This window comes from Notechis scutatus, chromosome 3 (assembly GCF_049901735.1).
Source record: "Notechis scutatus isolate UNSWTSFEM ecotype Mainland chromosome 3, rNotScu1.2, whole genome shotgun sequence".
NCBI lineage: Eukaryota > Metazoa > Chordata > Lepidosauria > Squamata > Elapidae > Notechis > Notechis scutatus.
Genome location: NC_142011.1, coordinates 158,756,663 through 158,777,879, shown reverse-complemented (window position 1 = coordinate 158,777,879; position 21,217 = coordinate 158,756,663). Strand labels below are relative to the sequence as shown.

Genomic DNA, 21,217 nt, shown 5'->3' with positions numbered 1-21,217 from the left:
TCTGACCCCCACCTATTACAGCCAGCATGGCCAATGATCAGAATTAATGGGAGCTGAAGTCACAAGTTCCTCATCCCTAAAACGTTGTTTATGGCAACACATATCAATATGCTATTCTGTTCAAGTGGTTTGTCCAACTGACAGCCAATATGATGATATCATTGTATTGCTTCATTTAAGTAGGTTGAACCATAAGAGATTTTTGAAAAGAAGGTCAAAATAAGAATAATGAGAAAAACCAACAAGACTTCTATCAACCATCCTTCCCAGGCCTTATTGATGGGAAATAATATTCTCATAGAAAGAATCATTTTTAGGGGGGAAAAATACTTGGAAAGAACAAATAATTATTGAGGGAAAAAATTTCCAGGCGGTCCTCAAGTTAATATGGCAATTGGAACTGGGATAATTGCCATTAAGCAATAAGGCCATAAAGGGCAATGACCTGTAACTGCATCATTTATTGATGGCAATCCAGGTAATCTTAGGTGTTGTTGTAATCAAGACACATGGTTGCTAAGCAGGTAGCCGAGGACTTTCCTAGTAAGTGACTGCATGCAAATTGGGGGAGGGGTACTACAGTATGTGAAGTAAGCACAGGGGGAAGAAGGATGTGATGCTTGTGAGTGAGTGAGAGGTATATGTAAACTGTCAAGTGAAGGAGACAGAGAGTGGTGTGTGTGTGTGTGTATGTATGTAAGTGAAGGGATAAGGAGGGCACAGTGTGTGCAAGTGAGTGAAGGAGGGCACGGTGCATATGGAATGGGACAACATGCCACAGACAACTCGTCACAGTCAACTCACCATGGACAACTTGAGATGGACAACTGGCTGCAGGACAATTCAACAGTTCAATTTAATTATTTTAAAATAATTAAAACATTATTTTAATTTTTGTTATTTATTTTTCATTTTGTCCCTCCTTTGGCATCTTTTCTTTAATGATTCTATTCCATTATTTCTTCCATATTAGTGTAACTCTAGTCCCAGGGTGAGTTGGCTGGAGCAAGTTGGCCGTGGCAAATTGACTGTGGTAAATTGGCTGTGGTGAATTATCATAGACCCTGGTGCATACAAGTGAAGATAGAAAGTCCGGGGTGGGTAGGGCAGGCTTATTCAAGTCATTTGATCTCCCCTGCCAATTTGCCTATTGTTCTGATCTAGGCTTCCCCAAAAGCACTAGGCAGACTTTTCGCCCCGGCAAAACCCCTTTTATTAAACAAAGGTGAATTTCTTGCATTCACATTCAGCCAAAGGGCTGGCAAACAGTCTTTCAAGGTTCTAATTAGGAGCACAGCCGTTATCTAGCCTGGAGAGCTGCCAAGTAAATATTTTCAAACGCAGTGCTGACAAGGAAGGTCTCAGCACAGAGTCTCTGGGACACACAGACAGATCTTCACACTGCTTCCAACGAAGCAAAAAAACGAATGAATTGTTTCCTGCAAAAGCCCCCTCCCCTTTTGCTCCCCTTTTAATCCCTATTGGAGGGGCCATTCACTATTCGCCTGTGGCCTTACTCCCATGTTGACCCTTAGTTTGTAAATGTTCTTTTCTTTTGGAAGCTCTGTGCATGCGCAGGCTGGGAACCGGCTCCAGCTGCTCCCCTGCCTCACTGCTATCTGACTCTGAAGGCAGCTGATAACTGCCAGCCTGCCCTGGCCCCATCTCTGCCTCTGACACAGAGCCCTCGTCCGAGCCTTCCTCAGCCTCCACGACTGGCCCAGGTTCCTCCCCAAACTCCTCACTGTCCGACTCTGCTGCCAGCTCCGCTAGCCACTGGCGGCCACAACACTCATTGACCTTGCTTGTGAGAAACTGGCAGAGTTGCAAATGGTAATTATATGATTGCAGAATGCTTAACAACTGGTCATAAATGCAAGTAGGTTGCCAAATGCCCAGATCACAATCATGTGATTACAGACTTGATGCAATGGTTGCAACTTCAAGGTCCAGGCGTAAATTTAGTACCACATAACTTTGAATGATCAATGAAGGAGCGATTGTAACTCGAGGACTACCTGTAAACCATAATAAGGAGATCCACATTACATAAGACTGGGATATACTGCAATAACTTGTGGTTGAAAGATGGGGATAATGATAAATATTCTGAAGAGGACTAGCCCAAATTTCTTAGCATGCAAAAAGTAGAGAAAGGAGATATTGTGCAAATAAAAAGTCAGAATATAAAAGCAATAATATGTTATAAATAAATATAGTGTTGAATATCTTGGCAATCTTGAATAGGACGTTTTCTTCTCTCACGGTAGAGATGTCTATTAGTCCCAATAACTATGTAAAAATTTCTAAAGAAAGACCGCATAGATAAATTCCGGTTCTCTGCTGAATTCCATTAATTCCCATCCAGCAAAGTCAATGTGAAGAGATAGTTGGAGTTTTAATTCAGTAATAACAGGAAACCCACAGGCTGCTGAACACAAAATGGACTACCATAATTCCACATATATATTTCTGTGAACGATTACATTTCTTATACGTCTGCCTAGAGAGCTTCTGAAAAAATAAGTAGAAACCATTTCCTTATTTTTCCCATGATCACTACATCCCCAATGCCTATCTAATCAGCAGGAGTTAAATTTGACTCAAGGGACTCTTTACCCAGATCTAGGCACTCATGCAGTAATAATTTTAATAGAGGTTTCCTTTAAAAAGTACTCACTGGAGAAATAACCAAGAACAGTATTAATTTCTTGCAAAATTTGTCTGTTATTTCCATTTTCATGTACTAATCCAAGTGAGAAAGGATCATCTCAAAGGAGCAGAAAATATATCTGTATTTAACAGCAGCACTGATAAAATATTTGCATTACTTTCTCTAGAATCCTCTCTGAAATAAACTTTGCGATGTGATGCTGTTCTGTTATTCTAATAAAGTATGAATGTTGGCTGAAAATTGGCTGAAAAGAACCACCAATGAAAGGCTTTATATAAGCTAAGCCAAACAGCATCCCTACAGTTCATTTAGATATCAATAGACATAAGACAAATCCAAAAAGTTTCCAAGAAATCAGCAAGTAGGTTTTTATGCCCTAATGATGATAGATCAGCTTGATACTAGTCTTACACATATATCTAAATCTCTTTGACTTTTCCTTCAAATGTCAATCCTTTCTCATTAGGTTTTACCCAGCATGAAATTCTACTTTCATCAAATAAATTTTGTTTTAGGGAGCATGCTGTCATCTTAACGATCTGCTGAACATTAATGGAGATATCATGACTTCATATAAATAATATATGCTATAAGTAATATTAAGTAAGGCAGTTTCTCAATATGGAAAATACAGTTAATTCTCCATTTTTCAATATCCCCTTTTTAAACAAAGCTTTACATTTAAATACAAATGGGAAGGGAACAAAAACCACTCAGTTGGAATAAGTTAAAAATGAATTACTGATACTTTCTTATTCCGTGTATAGATGAGCATTTATTTTACTAGTTATATAAAGCATTCCTTTGCCAGTTGCCCAAGCAAAACAAATGTGGGACATTAATATGGTCAGTAAAAAAAAAAATGCAAACATTCAATATTGTACTTATTTAAGAATTTAAGTAATATTTAGAGTCATACTAACTCAGAACTGATCTTTTTAAATCTAGTCTTCGGATGACAAAACAATAATGATGAGAGAAGAAAGAAAAGAGATATTCCCTTTCTAAAGGAAAATATAATTTCAGATTTTTTTTTAATGAAATGAAGGATGGGCCTTTTTTCTAAATGGCATATGTTTGAGTTTTCAAAATAAACCTCGAAAAATGTCCAATATAACACAGCACAGAGGAAGTGCTGAAAAGCTGCAAAATTGTTGGTGAGATGAGACATTTTGCATAATCTAGTTGGCAAGTCTAATCCATCATCTTCCAGACACTGTTTATAACCATCAGGACAATCCCTATTTAATGCAGCTGCCCTCCCTCTCCCCGGTTGATTCTTAAGTACCATCTGTTTGCGTTGTCTCTCCATCTCTCACGTTTGAAGCTACTGTTTCTTGGAGTGACAAATGAACAATCTACGGTAAAGTTAATTCACTGGCATAAACAAGAGCATAGGATCCAGATGGGCACCCTTAGCAATAAACAGGAGCTCTGGAATAGAATACCCTGTTTTCAAAATGAATTACCATAACAACAGCAAATTTGCTTCACTGTGGCACAAATGGTTATGGTACTTTTGGCCTTCTGGAGATGTACGATCAGGAAATGAACAGCCCCCAGATGCCACTTTATTGTCTATTTTGGAAAGAATGAAAAGATGAGAAACTTCACACCTTGACTAGAATCTTGGGAGGGAGAAAGGGTGGGAGAAATATGGTAGTTTGCTCTAGGAAAAGGAAAAATAAATGATGGATCTACAAAGTTTTTCCTCTTCATATTGCACATATGTATTGAGTTCATATTAAAATATTGTGCTAAAAGTTGAATTAATAAAATGAAACTTGGCTTCCTAATTATGCTAGGGCTAAATTACACTATGTTACTCTTAGCTAAGTTAAGGCTGTTTCACCATTACTATATAAAGGATTCTAATTTGCTACTACCAAATTCTGATTATGATAAATGGAACAACTGCACAAAGCATTTAAAAGAGGGGTGTTGGAAAGCATGCTAGCATGAACAAAGCAGCTCTTTCAAAATGACAGAGAAGCCATATCCATTGCTTAGCCTGCCCAGCTGTCTCTAAAGCTCTCCCTGGCTGTCTTTACAGACTAACTTCCCTTACACAGTATAAGGCTGTTTTGCCTGTTCAAAGAGAGCTGTTTTGTTCATGCTCACATGGTTGAAAGCATCTTTTTCTAATGCTTTGTGATTCCTTGAAAATGAGTCATTTGATTAAGGAGTGTCCAAGATAGCACTGCAATGGTGCGATCAAAGCTCCACCTGTTTTTTTTTATATATTTGGCACAATTGTTTAAATTGGATCCCAATAAATTTCATAAATACAATAAACATATTCAAATAGACTTTCTCAAAACCCACCATTTCATAATTATACAGACATGTTTTCAGAAATGTGACCAATACAGTCTTTATGTTTTGAAATAAATGGTTCATGCAAAGGAAGCATCTTATGGTATTATTTTGTGGAATGAACTGAAGAAAAAGAAAGGGGAGATCCTGGGTGAAACAGAGGCCACAACAGTAATGAGACAAGATATAGTCAGATTACAAATCACTGAATCTGAGAACCAATGTAGGGTAAAAATTGTCTTGTTGAACTGGGACTGGAGAAACCCAAGAACAAATCTACTTTCAGCCATGAATTGTCTTGGGTAACTTTAAAGCATAACGTTGTTGTGGGGATAAAATGAATGGCAGTTTCTTCAGTATTTAATTATGGTTTATTATTAAAATAGTAAGGTAATAATTATAGATGGGAAATCTTCACAAAATGGGTGTTCTTCACCAGTAGTAGGACTATTGCTATGAAAATGTCCAACTGCATGTGCGGACTATATGCAATATCAGCATATTCAGATGCTTTGCTGAGCAAAGTGGATTAGATTATGGTATAACACCTGCAATTTACTCTTGCCCTTGGCTTCAACCATCTTGATGTATCTCATATTTGGATTAAGTTATATAACAAGAGAGGCTTCCAAAGTTATATAAGATCAGGCTTCCAATCGGATCAACCTCTAGGCATTTAAGTACTTGGAATCAGAAAAATTGTTGGTCAGTCCAAATCAAGAGATAATCTGGAATAAGATCCAAAGTATCTAATATCAGAAAGTTTGTGTGTGCATTTAGTTACTTTATTAAATGATGATACTAATGTAGACTTAGGCACTAAAGGAACTTCTCACTCTGATACTTCCTTTACCTCAAGACTGAAATAGTGGTGTTCCTTTCCCAAACACTTCTGAATCTATAGGTTTGTACAAATATTGAACATAATGGGATTATTTCTATATCCACCACAAAGTAATTAATTTGTTATTCTCCAATTCCACAGCATTCTTGGCCGGGAATTACAGGAATTAAAATTCAACAGGTATGGACAGCAACCAACTAAGGAAGTTGACCTGCAATTTGTATAGTTGTCCTGCATCCTTAGCTTTTCCTAATACTTCTTCCATCTTCTTTCTTTTCTCCACTCAATGAATGCAAATGCTGATTAGAAAGGGCAAGAGCTGTTTTCTGAAAACATATGGGAATTCTTAACTAGGAACAGATAAAACTGAAGAAATTTATTCCCAAAGCTGAAAATACTTAAGAAAATGCTGTCTTGAAGGGGAGGCATTCTGTGTCCCTTGATTTCTAAGGATGGTTAATTGAAACCTTTACATTAAAATCTTCCTTTAAATTTTCATAAACAAAATCTCTAAATCATCATTGGGTGTTCTCTGTTATATTATCCTCTTTCAGAGGAGATCCAAGCATTTGCAACAAAACTGTCCTAATGGCCAATAGTACTTGTTAATGGGCTATATCTTCTTCTCATTCCCACATGAACTCTATTAATAAGATTTGCTTCTAAATATCCAATACAAAGCTTATTTTCTTCTCAAGAAGATGGAGCACCATCTAGTGGTAATGAAGCTTGTACTAATATAGGATGAGAAAGCAAAGTAAGTACAAAATTAAAACCAGGGTTTGATTTTTCAGTTTTCAGAACAAAATAGCACCCCTTTTGCATGTCCTATTATGAGGCCCTTTTCCATTACATCACCAGAAATGTGACTACAATCCAGGCCCTTTTCTGCTGGTTGATGGGGAAATTGAATAAAGTTGCTTTGTAATGGCGATTTAAACCTGAAAGAAGCTAAACTGTTGACTACCACTCTCCTTAGTGTTGCTGTCTCAGTCAACAGATGAATTGTATTGACTAAAAGAAAGCCTCTTGAAAAACCCACAGAGGGAGCTGTTTTACTTTATGGGGTTGTATCCAGTGAACAATATCCATTTATACCCATATCTGTCCCCTTAAGTAGATTAGAAGCTTTGTTCAGTTTATGGCATTTCCAAATGGATGATCTGTGTGGATAGTTTATGTAGGGAGGAATTTCCAGAACCAGTTGAGAAAACCATTTTTTCTCTGTTGTATCTCTTTTTTTCATTCTGAAAATGTCTTCTCCTAAAGAAAAGAAAGAGACAAATTCTTAAATGTATTTCATTTATGTTGAGAAGCATAATGGCTACTTAGCACCTTTCTTTAGAAATAAGGAAAAGTTGACAAATAAGTCTAATATCAGGTGTGTGTGTGTGCGTACACACACACATTTGCAGAATGTCATCCTGAAATATTATTAAGTGTTCCAGTGAACATTGCAAGAAGAATAAGATGCACTGGGGATATGTTTTGATGGCACTTTAATTATCTGATCCATTCCATTTCCTGTCTCCTAATGGTGCCAATAATAATCCAAGACATTGAAGAACACTGAGTTAGCCTCTTAGTCAGACAGTGCTCAGACAGTGGTTATTTAATAGCATAATGGCTATGCCATGTACATCCCTTGACTCCTGAAAAAATATTGTTCTTAGTAATGCATAAATAGCATGGCTATATGGAAAAAACCTAAAACCAGATCATAATTTAGGAAGAAAATTGAGATATACATGTTCGATAAATCTATAACTTCTTCCTCAGATTTGTAGATATTTGCAATTACTTGCCAATTCCTGGCACTCAAATAAGCAATACTCCTCAATAAGCACTATTTTTAACCTAAACGTATGCAAACTGAATTGAAAAACCAGTCTCATTATTACAAATGTAGAACATCAGTTTCTTTCAGTTGAATTTCACATAATATTAGAGAATCTATATGCACAAAAACACATGCAAAGCAAAAAGCAGGATCAACATAAGGCTGTATTTTAGAGGCAGACACAATTGCTTAAAATCCCATTGCCTGAGCCCTGTATGAAGAATAGATAATATATAATAATATAGAAACCAAAATGCATCTCTCTCTTTCCCCCTCCCCCCTCTGTGTATACCTTAGTCTCGTCTTTCTCTTTCCTTTTCTTAACTGTCATTTATGTACTTGATCCTGTACTTCCGAGCTTGTGTAAGGTGTTAGTGGGAGATGAAAAACTGGTTTGTCTGATCAGTCCAAAGGAGCCAAAGTAACATTGTAAGAATGCTACAAAAACCTGGCTGAAAGCTATTGACTCTAGAGAGGAACTCTATTAACTGACAAGTTCAAATGAATTTTGCCAGCTGGCAAAAGGTTGTTTTTGCAGAAGTCCACTTGAATGAATAAAGCATTTTAATAGCTGCTTCCTTGACAGCAGAAGGTCAACATTTGATCTCTCTCATTAGAAAAAAGTGCTGGTGCAACACTGAGAGACTGATGCCTTGTTTTCTACGATGGAAAAATTTGCCTAGAGCTCCTTTGTCAATGAATGTGAGGTCGCTCTAGTCCACATGCAAAATAATGAATTATTAAACTGACAAAGTTTGTACTTTTCTGTAATACAGACTTTAAATTTCCACACAAAAATGATAATTTTATTTAGTAATTATGGACACTGTGATATTTAAACACCACTTGAAATTACATTCTATCAGTATTCAAATTGCAGCCATTTTTTCTTCCTCTGCATTTGAATGAGTTTCAGTTGACATGCTAGGACTCCTATCAGCTAATGTTCTTTCTTCCCATCTATTGTTTTGGGTCATTTTATGAATGTAACAAAAAATGTTCCAACTTCATTAACAGTTTCTAAAAAACACTCCTCATTTATTATTTCTGTAAAAAAATATGATATATATATATATATATATATATATATATATATATATATATATATATATATATATATTCTTAAGTTTTGGTACTTACATGTATGGCATTCAGCTTTGTTCGGGTATTTTCCCATGTCATAGTAGTGGTGCTTTTAAAGTTGTAGCAATGTTTCAGCAGAATCTCATCTGCCATCATCAGGCTATACAAAAGCCCGGCAAATAGTAATTGGGAAGCACTGCGGCTGCCGCGGCTGAGGCACTTTTTGCGCACCGTGGAAAGCGAATCCCGTGAAGCCGAAAGGAGCAACCAGCCTTCTCCCAGCTCCCAAGGAAACGAGGCTCGCACCGCCGAGCTCCGCTGAGGTATCCGGCTGGGGCTGTCAGGAGTTGTTACCGCTGGCGCGGCTCGCGCTGCTCCAGTCCCGCGTTGCCTCGGGAAGGGAAAGGCAAAACCAGGAGCCGCTGCTGCCATTGCAAAGCGCCGCGCGGCTCTTCCTTTTGCCTTTCCTTCCCGAGGCAACGCGGGACTGGAGCCGCACGAGCCAGCGCGGTAACAACTCCTGACAGCCCCAGTCGGATACCTCAGCGGAGCCCGGGCGGTGCGAGCTCGCTTCCTGGGAGCTGGGAGAAGGCTGGCTGCTCCTTTCAGCTTCACAGGATTGCTTTCACGGTGAGACAAAAGTGCCTCAAAAAAAAAAGTGCAAAAGTGGAAGGCGTGCGGAAGAGGGGGCAGTATATAACAAACTATATTTTGCGTGGAAATGTTGGGGGTCGCTTATATTTATACCCGGATCGTATATTTGTTTTTGAGGTTATTGCGGGTATTTGTATGGGATCTTTGGTTTTCGGTTTCTCCGCGTAAGATTGGAAGTATCTAGGCAACGTTTCGATGAAGTCTCATTCATCATCTTCAGGCTTCTGTCTTCAGCTCTGTGCTTCTCAGAGTGATGTGAGTTTGCAGCTGCTTCTTCCTTTTAACTGCTAGTGGCGGTGTGACTTGATTGGGTGGGGGCTTGGCTGTGTTCTGATTGGGTGGGGGTGTGTTCTCATTGGTTGGGGGTTTGGCTGTGTTCTGATTGGTTGGGGGGTTGGCCATGTTCTGATTGGCTGGAGGTGTGTTCTGTTCAGGTGGGGGCTTGGTTGTGCTCAGGTTGGTCTTAGTTACTGGGGGATTTGAGCTGGTGAGCTGTGATCTTGCTGTTTGGCTTCGAGTTCGTGGTCGTGCTGCATCTTCATGGTGGGGGTCAGTTCGCTTCATGTATGGCTCAGAGGGGTTTGAAGTGGGTAGTGATGCAGCTGCAGTGGCTTCTGGTCTGTGGTCGTGTCTCATCTTCTGTGTGGGTGTGAGTCTGCTTTTTACGTGGAAGTGTGGTGGTGGCTTCTTGTGTGGCCCTCGTGGGTGTGGGTCTGGTGTCATTCATCATGTTAGGCACTCGTCTGTTCATGAGGGCGGGTTTCCAAATGGCTGGTAAGCGGGAGGTGTCATCTCTTTTATTCATGCTGTGTGGGCGTTTTTCTATCTCTATGGCTTCTCTGATTATTCTGTTGTTGAAGTGTTCGGTTTTGGCGATAGTTCTGGTATTTTTAAAGTCAATCTCATGTCCTGTGGCTTTGAGGTGTTGGACCAGGGAAGAGGTCGGTTCTTCTTTTTTGATTGAGTTCTTATGTTCTTCAACGCGTGCACTTATTCTTCTGTTAGTTTGTCCAATATATGTGGTGGGACAGGCGGTGCAAGGGATTTCGTATACTCCTTGGTTTTCTAACTCGATTTTGTCTTTAGGGTTTCTTAGGATGGTGGATATTTTTCTGTTTGTGCAGAATGCTGTTTTAATGTTGTGTTGTATATATGACGTTATTAAATGAGAGCACGCCAACAAGACTCCAAAATTTCTTGCAGAAATTCCTAAGCCTTTGGGAAATATATCTACGTTAGTTTAATACTGTATTTCCATCCAGGTGGAATGTTCTCCTTCCCTCTTCTTTGTTTGATCATTATAAAACATAAGCAAAAGGCACAGTATAATTACCCTTAATATAACAAGATATCTATCAATTACAAGGGAACAGGGTTACTAAAGAGAAATGTCTAAAAATAATCAGTAGGGTAGCTTATCTAAGACATTACTGAGCCTTTTACTTGTGCCCTGATGATGGATTCTTTAATTTGAATCTCACTTCGTACCTTAAGTCATGGGTGTCAAACTTGTGGCATCATGTTGCTGTCACATGATGTTTGTTTTTTCCCTGAGTGTGACACATCCAACCCATGGGCTGCCAGTTTGACACCCCTGCCTTAAGTAATAAAATATAACTCTTGTTTATAAGGCATATATAAACCTGCTTTGACAATTCCCTTTTCTCCTCCTTCCTCCTCCCCCCTAAAGAATAATGGGAAGGATTCCTCTGAAGCCCTGTCCTCATTTCATGTTTTTCTGTAAACATGTCTATCAGAGAAAAATTAACACTCCCTCTGTCCAGTCCAGTAAAAAAAAATCAAGAGATCAGCATATCTTTGAAGAGATCTTTGTATGATGGTTGACAATTCAACCAGGCAGAGATAGAGTGTTTTCCCAAGCCCAGCTAACAAAACAAAATTGTTGACACGCATTTCTTGAAAACTACTTTCCACAGACCACAACTTTGATTCATGAAAAGGAAGTAGAAGTTGTCAAGATCTGATCACGTTTACAGTATGAAAAATGGAAACTATGACCCAGATCTAAGAAGCCATGAAAAACTAGGTCTCATTAACTCCTGAAATATTTAACTTGTTTTCTTATTGCAAGATTGTGCTTCTTTATCATGCTCTAATATAGTAAAAAAAAACTTATTTAGAACGTAAGAGAACCTTATATAAAGATGTAACAATCCAACTTTTAGATATAGAGATTAGGCCTGTTCTAACCAGAAGAGCAGTCTTCAAAGGGGGCAGCTATATGGCTAGTAGCAGGTACAACTGCTTTTCTCAAAGGGAAAGTACTCTGAAGAAGCACTATTCGAGAGAAGCAAAATTCTCACAATTGTTACAGGATTATTTTTCCAAAACAATTCCTCATATACTTAGTCAGTTCCTTCTTTTACAGTATTTATTACTCATTCAGTCCCAAAGGATTCTGGGACATGTAGCACATCAGCATCTCCCCACACATACACACATAATAATGCTTTATGGATGATATCTCCCCAGAATTCCATACTGCTCACTCTGCTGATTTTTCACAAACTGTTGGAAATCTGGTTCTCCTTCAAGGCCTTGGGGTAGACTTGTTGGTTGAGCTCCTTCAGGGTTCTGCACAGGTTTTGTTGGTTTGGGTTCAGGTATTTTTCAGTTTTCTATATTATGAATCAGTCTTCTAGTCAGCCATATCTTTTATTTTTGGGTATGTGATATTTTTAATTTAATTTTATATAAACTGCCAAAATATGGAATCAGATGACCTCAAATTTAAAATGTTAAATTAAACCAATCATGACTTAGTATGACATTTGAACTTATCACCACAAAAGATGGATAACATTCACGCTTTTATAACACAATAGTCATTCTTTACATAAGAGCCTACTGCAAGGAATATGGACGCAAGGAATATGGATGCCTTACATGTGAGGATAGCTTTTTCAAACTGGATATTCTTCAGATGGGTTGGTCCTATCATTCCAAGCCCCCAAGTACAATCTGGAGACTTTGATCCCTGTGCTCTTCAGCAGCCGCAGCTATGAAAAAGGCGTAGGTGCCCTCATTTCCCCTGAGCAAAAAAAGTGCCTGGGGTTGTCAGTTAGAAAACATGTCTAGGTAAAGTGCTGTTCACTTTTGACCAAGATGTTGATGGTACACATTGACATCATTGGTCTCAGGGCTGATCAGGACAATGGAATTGGTGTTCAGAATTATTAAAAATGCCATGAAAAGAAACAGGAAAGACCCTGGATGGATGTTTCTAAAGGCTTTTCCATCTTTCTCAGCCATTACCAGAAGTAGGACTTCCTTTCTCTTTCTTGTGAGCAGGCATCTCCATTATGGAGAAGCCATATTGAGCACAAATGGCTGCATTCCAGTTATCCGGTTGTCCTATGAAATTCACAGTCAACTACTATTCAGTTCCTGCTAATATATGCAGTGTTTCCTTCATAAAGGGACTATTAAGAACCTTTCTTTTAAATTGTGGGTCAAAATATTACAATCCATTGGTACTTGCTTTAAATCCCCACGTCTGACTGCTCTATTTAGCAGGTATCCCTCCATGTCACCTAAATTGGATTAAGATTTAATGCTCTTTATTATGTTTATTTGGATAGATTGGACTTTAGTCCTATGCACCTGTTCCTGGGCATTAAGAAATGTGCTGTCTAATTACTCAGGAAAAACTATACAAGTGCTGATGGCAGGATTGAAAAGTCACTAATGGCTACAATGGGATCTGAACTGCTGTACCAACCATTAGACAAGATAACTGGCAAATACCACAGTAACAAATATACATGTTTGTAGGAGGTGAGAAAAATCCTTAAGCACTTGTTTGCAAGGATGACTCTCTTTGGTTTATAACTTCTGTTTGTTCACTTAAATTTAGGAAGAAAGAGAAGACTTTTAAAGGACTCAGGAAACGCTATTTTATAGAGCTGGAGAGTTGCAAACTAAAGTCTGCCATGATGAGATATTAATCTTTTGCTCAATAATTAACATTTCATAAACTACATAGCAGAGGATTACCATATTTGAACTTCATTTAAAAAAAATAATAACCCAGTGCAGGAGAATCTGATAGATATGCCCCCTTTATGGCTCTCCTCTGTGTTAGGAATACTTTTACTTTATGTCTTCCAAGCTTCAGTTTTGCAAATTCTTTGATATAAATTTATATATCATGGAATTTATAAGAGATATCTGTGAGATATAAATTAATGGCCAACTTAGGGCAACTTGCATACAAAAGGCCAAATTCTGACATTCTGATAGTTTTTGCTATGAATTTCCATTTATTTATTATTTATTCCATTTATTAATGGAATAATAAATGAAATCCATTTATTAATTTCCATCTGGAAAAAGTGTTGGATTTAAGTCATAAACTTTTGACTCTGGAAATGTCAACATTGACTTTGGGACACCTTTAGATGAAGCAATACTTTCTTGTACTGAAAAGATGTCAGGTTCATTTCTAGGCACTCAAATTGCAGGACAGTCAGAGGATTTTAAATGATAGTAGATAACCCATGACCCATTGGCTGATCATTTAGCGATATTTCCTCAATGCCTTCAACAATGTCAGTTCTCAAAAATTCAGGGAGATAGTCAGAGATGTGTCTTGTTTGAAAGTAGCCCCAATTTGAACTGCATATGTAGACAAATATCAGGGGTTGACCAAAGGAATTGTTTTATGACATTTTGTATTATGTCATTAAATGCTCATAAAATGTTTTATAACATTTTCCAAATTTCAATTTCATGGCAATCATCAGTCAGATATTTTGAACACATTCTATAAGTTAGCCCACTTGGTTGAAGTGGTTTTGCCCCAAGATTCATTGTTTCACCCAGTTAAAAATTGCAGACACAAGAATTTTAGTGTTACATCGACTAAATAGATATCAAAGAAATTGCCTTAGTCACAGTCGAATTATTTTAAAATCAAGGGCCTTTTGGTTTTGTTATTTCCTCTAAAAAGTAAAAGTCTTGATGACAGGACTCTTTGGTATGGTTTAAAATGTGAGTTTTTAAAATTAAATGATAATCGTATCTGTTTTGGGAAAAATTACCAACATGTACATACATTCATCTACATGACCATAGAGGTGAAAGAAACAAATTAATTAGCTCATTCATTGCTTCATTTGTATGATGCTCAATTATTGAACTTTGTTTCCCAAACATCCTGGATAAGAAGAGCTACTAAGAAGCAATCTTGTTAGTTTGATTTTTGAAAATGAGTCTTTGTAATTGGTCATAGGCAACAACGCAATGCTGTAAATAGGCCAAAGCCCATGAGAGCTCATTTTGTGAAGCACTAATAGCATCCTCTAAAATTTTAAAAATACTCCCAGACTCAGAAAGATAAATATAAATCTACTATCTTTTGAAATATGGTACATTCATTTTTAACTATCTCTCATAGTCATTTTAACTTTGGAAACATCATTCAATTCTCTAAAACTCTGAGACTGAGCACATGTACCAATAACATACTTCTACAGTGGATTAGTAACTTTACTACTGATCTGGAGTCACACTTCGTTAGTCACTTATCTGGACTTATCACCAAAGTGGAGGGTTCTCCTTCCTTCCCTCTTTTAAGAAAGTGAAAAAAGGCAAACTGGGTCTGGCATAACAGTATTTAAGGGATGAATTAAGTACCTTAAGATTCTGACAGGCCTAAGTTGTCCATTTTGGCCCTTAACCTCTCCTAAACTGAGTCCTCAAAAAGCAAACAAGGAGCCAAACCCAGGCTTCCCTCTTTAAAAATGGTTCTGTGGGCTATAAATAGGCAATGTTGTCCATAGAAAACCACAGTGATGTTTAAATGATGACATGTGTGCAGTGATACAATCCCAGAGAAATAAACTTTTACATGTTTGTATTCAGATTCTGACAAAAAGATGCATTTTTCACCATTTGTGTGATGATGTAGCTTTTCATGTTTCCTCTCATACTGTCCTCTGTTGACACTCATACAGATGGAATGCTGGGTCCTGAATGCAATCTGTAGGCCACATTAGACATCTTGCCCTAGTACAGCCCCTGACTTTTCCTCACTTTCATGGCTGGTCACAAAAGCCGTGGCTTACATTTGGAGCAGTCCACATAAGTATTGGTCTTGCACTAGAATGCCCAGGTGTGCTAGTGTGTGTCTCTGTGTGCGTGTGTCTGTGTGGTTTATGATCAAGAAGAGATTGGAAACTGAGTTTTTCCATTATTTAGTCCTTAGCATATAATGAGAACATGACAAAAAGAAGAAAACATAAACACACAACCCACATAATTATATGCAAAACTTCTACAGGGGTACAGCAGTGACCTCATAACTGGATGTCCAGTTTAGCTATCCAGACAATTACCTCTGGAGCTTCATGTAAGAACCAGAGAATGCACACCATGGGCAGTCTTCCTAATTCATTGGCCAGTATTCTAATCACGCCATTACAGAGGCATATACTATGTAACTTTACTTCACTTCTTCTTGAAAACAAGAATAAATAATGAACAAGTATATAGAAGACTCTTAAAAATCAAGCTTACAGTGTGCTGGATAGCAAGCTGGTGGGCCACTTTTTCCTACACATTGTCTCCTTTCTGAACAAATAAATGGTGAAAAGTAAGCCAGCATTTAATGGGTAAAATATTTGCTATGTGGAAAGTTCTTCAAAACTTTCTGGAAAATTTGGATTCTAGCTTTAAGATTAAGTTTTAAGACTATACTTTCTTGCAAGTAGAATTAATCTAAAAGAACAGTGCAGAGCTATAGACAGAATTTACCCCACTGCGTGGTTGGGTGGATTATACAGCATTATTTACATGGTTATTGGAAGGGAATCCTGGTTGCATATTGAAGAAACAACAGTTGGTTGTCAGGAAAATAATTTAATTCATATTAAGACATTTTGTATTGATGTTATCTACAATTTTATTGAAAAATCCTAACAGAATCTGTTGCCTCCAGCAAGAAAGGTAATAAAATTGTCAAAATTCACTTAATAAATGTTTCCCTTAGCAACAGAAATTTTGGTTATAAGCTGAGGACTACCTGTAGTTGTTTTGGAATAGTTTCAGAATTGAAGAAAGGGATGCTATATATCCTCCCTTTAACTCAAATGAGGAAAAGCAGGATATAAGTCTAATGAATAGATATTGTAGCAATATATACAATATATTCAGCATCATGTCTGCAGTATATCTCAAGAAAGTTGGATGTATGTTCAAAATGCTTCTGCACCTCAGAAATTACTCCACCTAATCCTTTGTGGCTCACTGAAAAAACTACAACCCCTCCTTGCTACTCATTTTCATACATGTGGGTGGGGTGGGGGAATATTCACATTCAGAAATATTTCAGGAATGTAAAAATTCAGGAATATTTAATTCAAAAAACATAGACACAATGAGTAAGATCTAATTAGATCTAACTCTATGCTCAGCGTTAATTACCCACCATCACAAAGTAAAATTGATATATTTCTATTTATTAGATAACATGCTTATAGATAATGCCTCTGAAGAAAATTACCATGTTGTGAAATGGTCTTAACAACTTTTGATTCAGCTCTTTAATTCCATGCAGGACATAAGCAGAACTGCTATTTTTATATGCTATTAAAATATTAAAATATTTCTAATATTATGCAAAATACTACAATTAAATACCTGTTTTGCATTATATGCATATTTTCCAAAGTTCAATAAATAGAAAAGAGGGGAAAGGAGGCGGGGGAAACATAGAATATGGTTCAACAGCATTGGTAGAACATTTTCTCAATTTCCTCAGTTAAAATAATAAAAATAGAAACCAGAGAGATCAACAAAGTTTGTGACATTAATTCGTCTTCTGGGCAGAAATGATTTATTTGAAGTATAGTGTTATAAATGAGAATAGCATAATGGTGCACAAGAGAGCGAGCTGGAGACAGCAGTCAGAATTATTTGATTGGTTATATATTGGGAATCTGGCCACTAATAACTATTGCATTTTTTCTACTGATCAAATAAAACACACTAGGGCTAGGCGTTGAAAAATTAAAATATGTCTCTGTATATGCTCTTTTTTTTCCTTCCTAGCATTTTTCCGCAGATCAACCAAATATCAGTCCATTGGTTTGGGTTCTCGGCTGAGCCCGACACCCTAGGCTGAGAGAGAATGAGTAGCTCAAAATCACGCAGCCAGTCTTTATGCCTAAAATGGAACTACAACTCATCATCGCCTGGTTTCTATTCTGGCACCTTAACACTTAACCACTATATTTTTGTTAAATAAAGTTGTAACTGTTAAAAAAGTAATAATAATAATAATAATAATAACATAAAATATTACACTAGCTAATAAACTCTTTTTTCTCTCCTGTATTTTAGGACATTGGTTTATTTTTTTTTTTTTTTTTTTGGGGTGGTGGTTGGTTTTGTTTTTTTTTTGGGGGGGGGGGTTTTTTTTTGGGGGGGGGTCCCCCCCAACATTCCCCGGTGGGGGTGCCGGGACTGGGGGGGGGGGGGGGGGGGGGGGGGGGGGCATTGAGGGGGGGCAAGCTTACTTTGGGAAAAGATTTCTTGAGTTTTAAAAGAGAGGCAGACATTTAGTTTAGGCTTTTAAGGAAATGTATGCTGTAGAGTTTTTTAAAATAATAAAATGAAGAGACTAGAACACAGCTGAGTCTAATGCATTCCACATTTAAGTGTATGTCAACTTACCACTTACATTAAAGATTAATATGTCTCAACTGAGTAGTTTAACTTCCAATCTAATTAATTTTGCTAGGGAACTAGTTTTTTCTCCCTCATTTTCTCATTGAAAAGGCATCTGGAATCCTCTGCACTATCCAGCCAACACAATTTGGCCTTACATTATATCACAAACAGTTTGCTAAAAAATAAAAAGGAAATAAAATGTAAACTTTCTACAGGCCACCAAATTAGATATCGAATGTTATGGCAAGGAACTTAACCAAAACATAAACCCAAAATATGGATCGTTTCATTTTGGTTTAATGTATGGATGAACCCAGTCAATTGTTTATTCAATAAATCATGAGTAAGCAGTCAGTCGAAAAGAAAGTGCTTGTTATGTCACATCATGGGAAGGAAGGAAAACCTCTACATAGCACAGCACTCAATGAGCAAAAGGTGTTAATTGCATAGATTGTGCCCTAAATAACTCTCTTGCTTGCTTTTATGCACTTAGTAAACAGCAGAGAATGCCTGTTTGCTAAGTCCATAAAAGAGAATGCCTGTTTGCTGCAAATGATTTCCATCCATATGGAGAGATTTCAAGAATATAGTCACGCTTAGTCACATAAGATGAAATAAAGGTTTCCTTGGGAAGGAAGCCACTCAGGCCTAGCTCAACAGAATAGATGCCTCATTTCCTAGAATCGGAGGCCTTTCAGGTGTTACTCATGTCCTAATCGCTCAGTTTACTGTAACACACTTTCATGGGACTTCCTTTGAAGGCCACTTGGAAGCTTCAACTAGTCCAGTATGCAAATGCATGGACTGTGATAGGCATGCCTTGGAATACCCATGTGATTGCCAGATGTCTTCCAAGTGTGATTCAAGGTGCTGGTTATGATATATAAAGCCTGATGTGGTTATTTCCTGTAGTGGCTGCCTAGGTGGCCTGATCTGGAAGGAGTGGCACTACCCTCTGGAATGAGGTGCCCCTTGAGGGCTAAATGACTCTCACCCTGATGGTGTTCCTGGAGGCCTTAAAGACCTGGCTCCTCTTCATGCTCTGAACTAGGTTGGTTGGAGACCCTTCTGGGTGTATGACATTTTTTATTATTGCTGGCCAGATTCCACATCTTGTTTCAATCTTTCTATTTGGATTATATAGTTGCTATTCTGTGTTTATACTGTGAATCACCCAGGGTTTGTTTCCAGGGTTTGATTGATTGATTGTTCAAATTTTTATGCCCACTCATCTCATAGAAAGTAACTCTGGGGGTACAACCACCCAAAACATAAATAAATATAGAACAATCATTACCTAAAACGTTTATATAATATTATTAAAAACATTAGAAACTATAAAAGCAGAATTAAGAGAACATAAAATACTAGGCAATATTTATAATAATGGAGACACTTCATGAGTTAATCCATCCCCTGAGGTCCCCAGGCCTGTTGGCATAACCAGATCTTGAGAACCAGGTCTTGAAGGCCCTTCAGAAGATGAGAAATACTAAAGCTGACTTCATCTCTGGTGGGGAGAAGATTACACAATGTGAGCACCACACGAAAAAAGGGCTGCCATCTAGGGCCTGCCAAATGTAGCCCCCTAGACAATGGAACAGTAATATGCCCATCTTGTTGGATGTGGTGGAAAGTGCAGATTAAATTGGGAAGAGGCAGTCCCTCAAATAAGCCTGTCCCATACTATCTAGGGGTCGATGTCAATTCCTTGAATTGGGCCCAAAAATAAACTAGTAAGCAATGCAACTTGTGCAGCAGAGGTGTAAGGTGTGTTCTAATAGAAACACATAACTATTGTATTTGGTTTCAATTTCAATTTCATTTGCAGTACAAACATGTTATAGCATAGCTCTGTACCAGTGGTGGGATTCAATTTTTTTTTTACTACTGGTTCTGTAGGCGTGGCTTGGTGGGCGTGGCAGGAGAAGGAAGCTGTAAAATCTCCAGTCAGAGGTGGTATTTGCCAGTTCTCTGAACTACTCAAAATTTCCGCTACCGATTCTCTAGAACTGGTCAGAACCTGCTGAATGCCACCTCTGCTCTGTACTGAGCAAAACAGAAACCTGCTTTTCCTGTTTTATAAATGAATTGTGTAAGATAATTTCTATATGTCAAAATAGTTGAAATGTATTTGGTTTCAGGTTTTTGATATAGCATTATGAGATTGATTTAACTTTTAATGAAGAATTTGAGGAATTATATGTCTCAATCTTTTTTTTGTATATATATCTGTGTTATATTTATGGAGATTCCCCCTTCCCATTTGTTGTTACTGCATGTAACTGTTTCGGGATTATCATAAGAAAAGAATGAAGTGATACAAATTCAGATTGACTGACCTCAGTATAAATGTGTGTATAAATGCATGGTAAATAAATTTAATAGCAATTATACTTTCCCATTAGCAAGTGTACATGTCAGTGAGGCTCATTCCCTGCAAGGGGATGCAACAGTACCATCTACTGGTTTGATAACCAGTCTTACGAAAAATGCTAATATCTACAGCATATCCTGAAGTTGAATGGTAAGGAATATTTACGCTGGCTAAATTATAGCTCCCAGAGATTCCAGGCAACTTGACCAATTGAAGTAATATTTGAAGGATTACAGCTCTCTCACAAATATATATCCCCACCCCCACCCCCACCCCATTATGGGTACACGGTGATAAGAAATAGAAATACATTCACCCGGCAGAGCATTAAGTGAAAACATATTTACACGTACAGGTCCACATTACTCTTTGTTCACAAAATGACAATCTTTAACTGTTTTAGTATTAGTCTGTAAGCCTTAGGTTGGCACTATCGTTCAGCAATTCCAAAGTTTGTGAAATCTGGCATACTTTACACTGGAGTGTATCAATCCTGACAACTTTTAAGATTTGTGGACAGAGAAAGGAACATTGTTTACAGATTATTCTGTCAGGAATGCAGCCAGATAGCCATCCAAGTGGGAACAATCCAGCACCTATTGGCCACTTGAGGCTAATGTGCACAAACCATTATTGTTTATGCCCCTGGGCTATCTCCTCTGCCATCATTGTTTTCCGTCCTCTTATAACCTGATTTGCTCCCTATTCTTAAATTCAACCTAATCTCCGGTTTCC

At 37.7% G+C, this 21,217-nt stretch overlaps 1 long non-coding RNA gene across 1 annotated transcript in view; it reads right to left on the bottom strand.

The window, feature by feature from the left end:
• Positions 1-3,431: 3,431 nt before the first annotated feature.
• LOC148131446 (uncharacterized) overlaps positions 3,432-21,217 on the bottom strand; it is a 63,399-nt gene continuing 45,613 nt past the window's right edge. The window contains exon 3 of the long non-coding RNA XR_015748866.1: positions 3,432-7,097. This is a non-coding gene — a long non-coding RNA (uncharacterized LOC148131446). The remainder of the gene's footprint in view (positions 7,098-21,217) is intronic.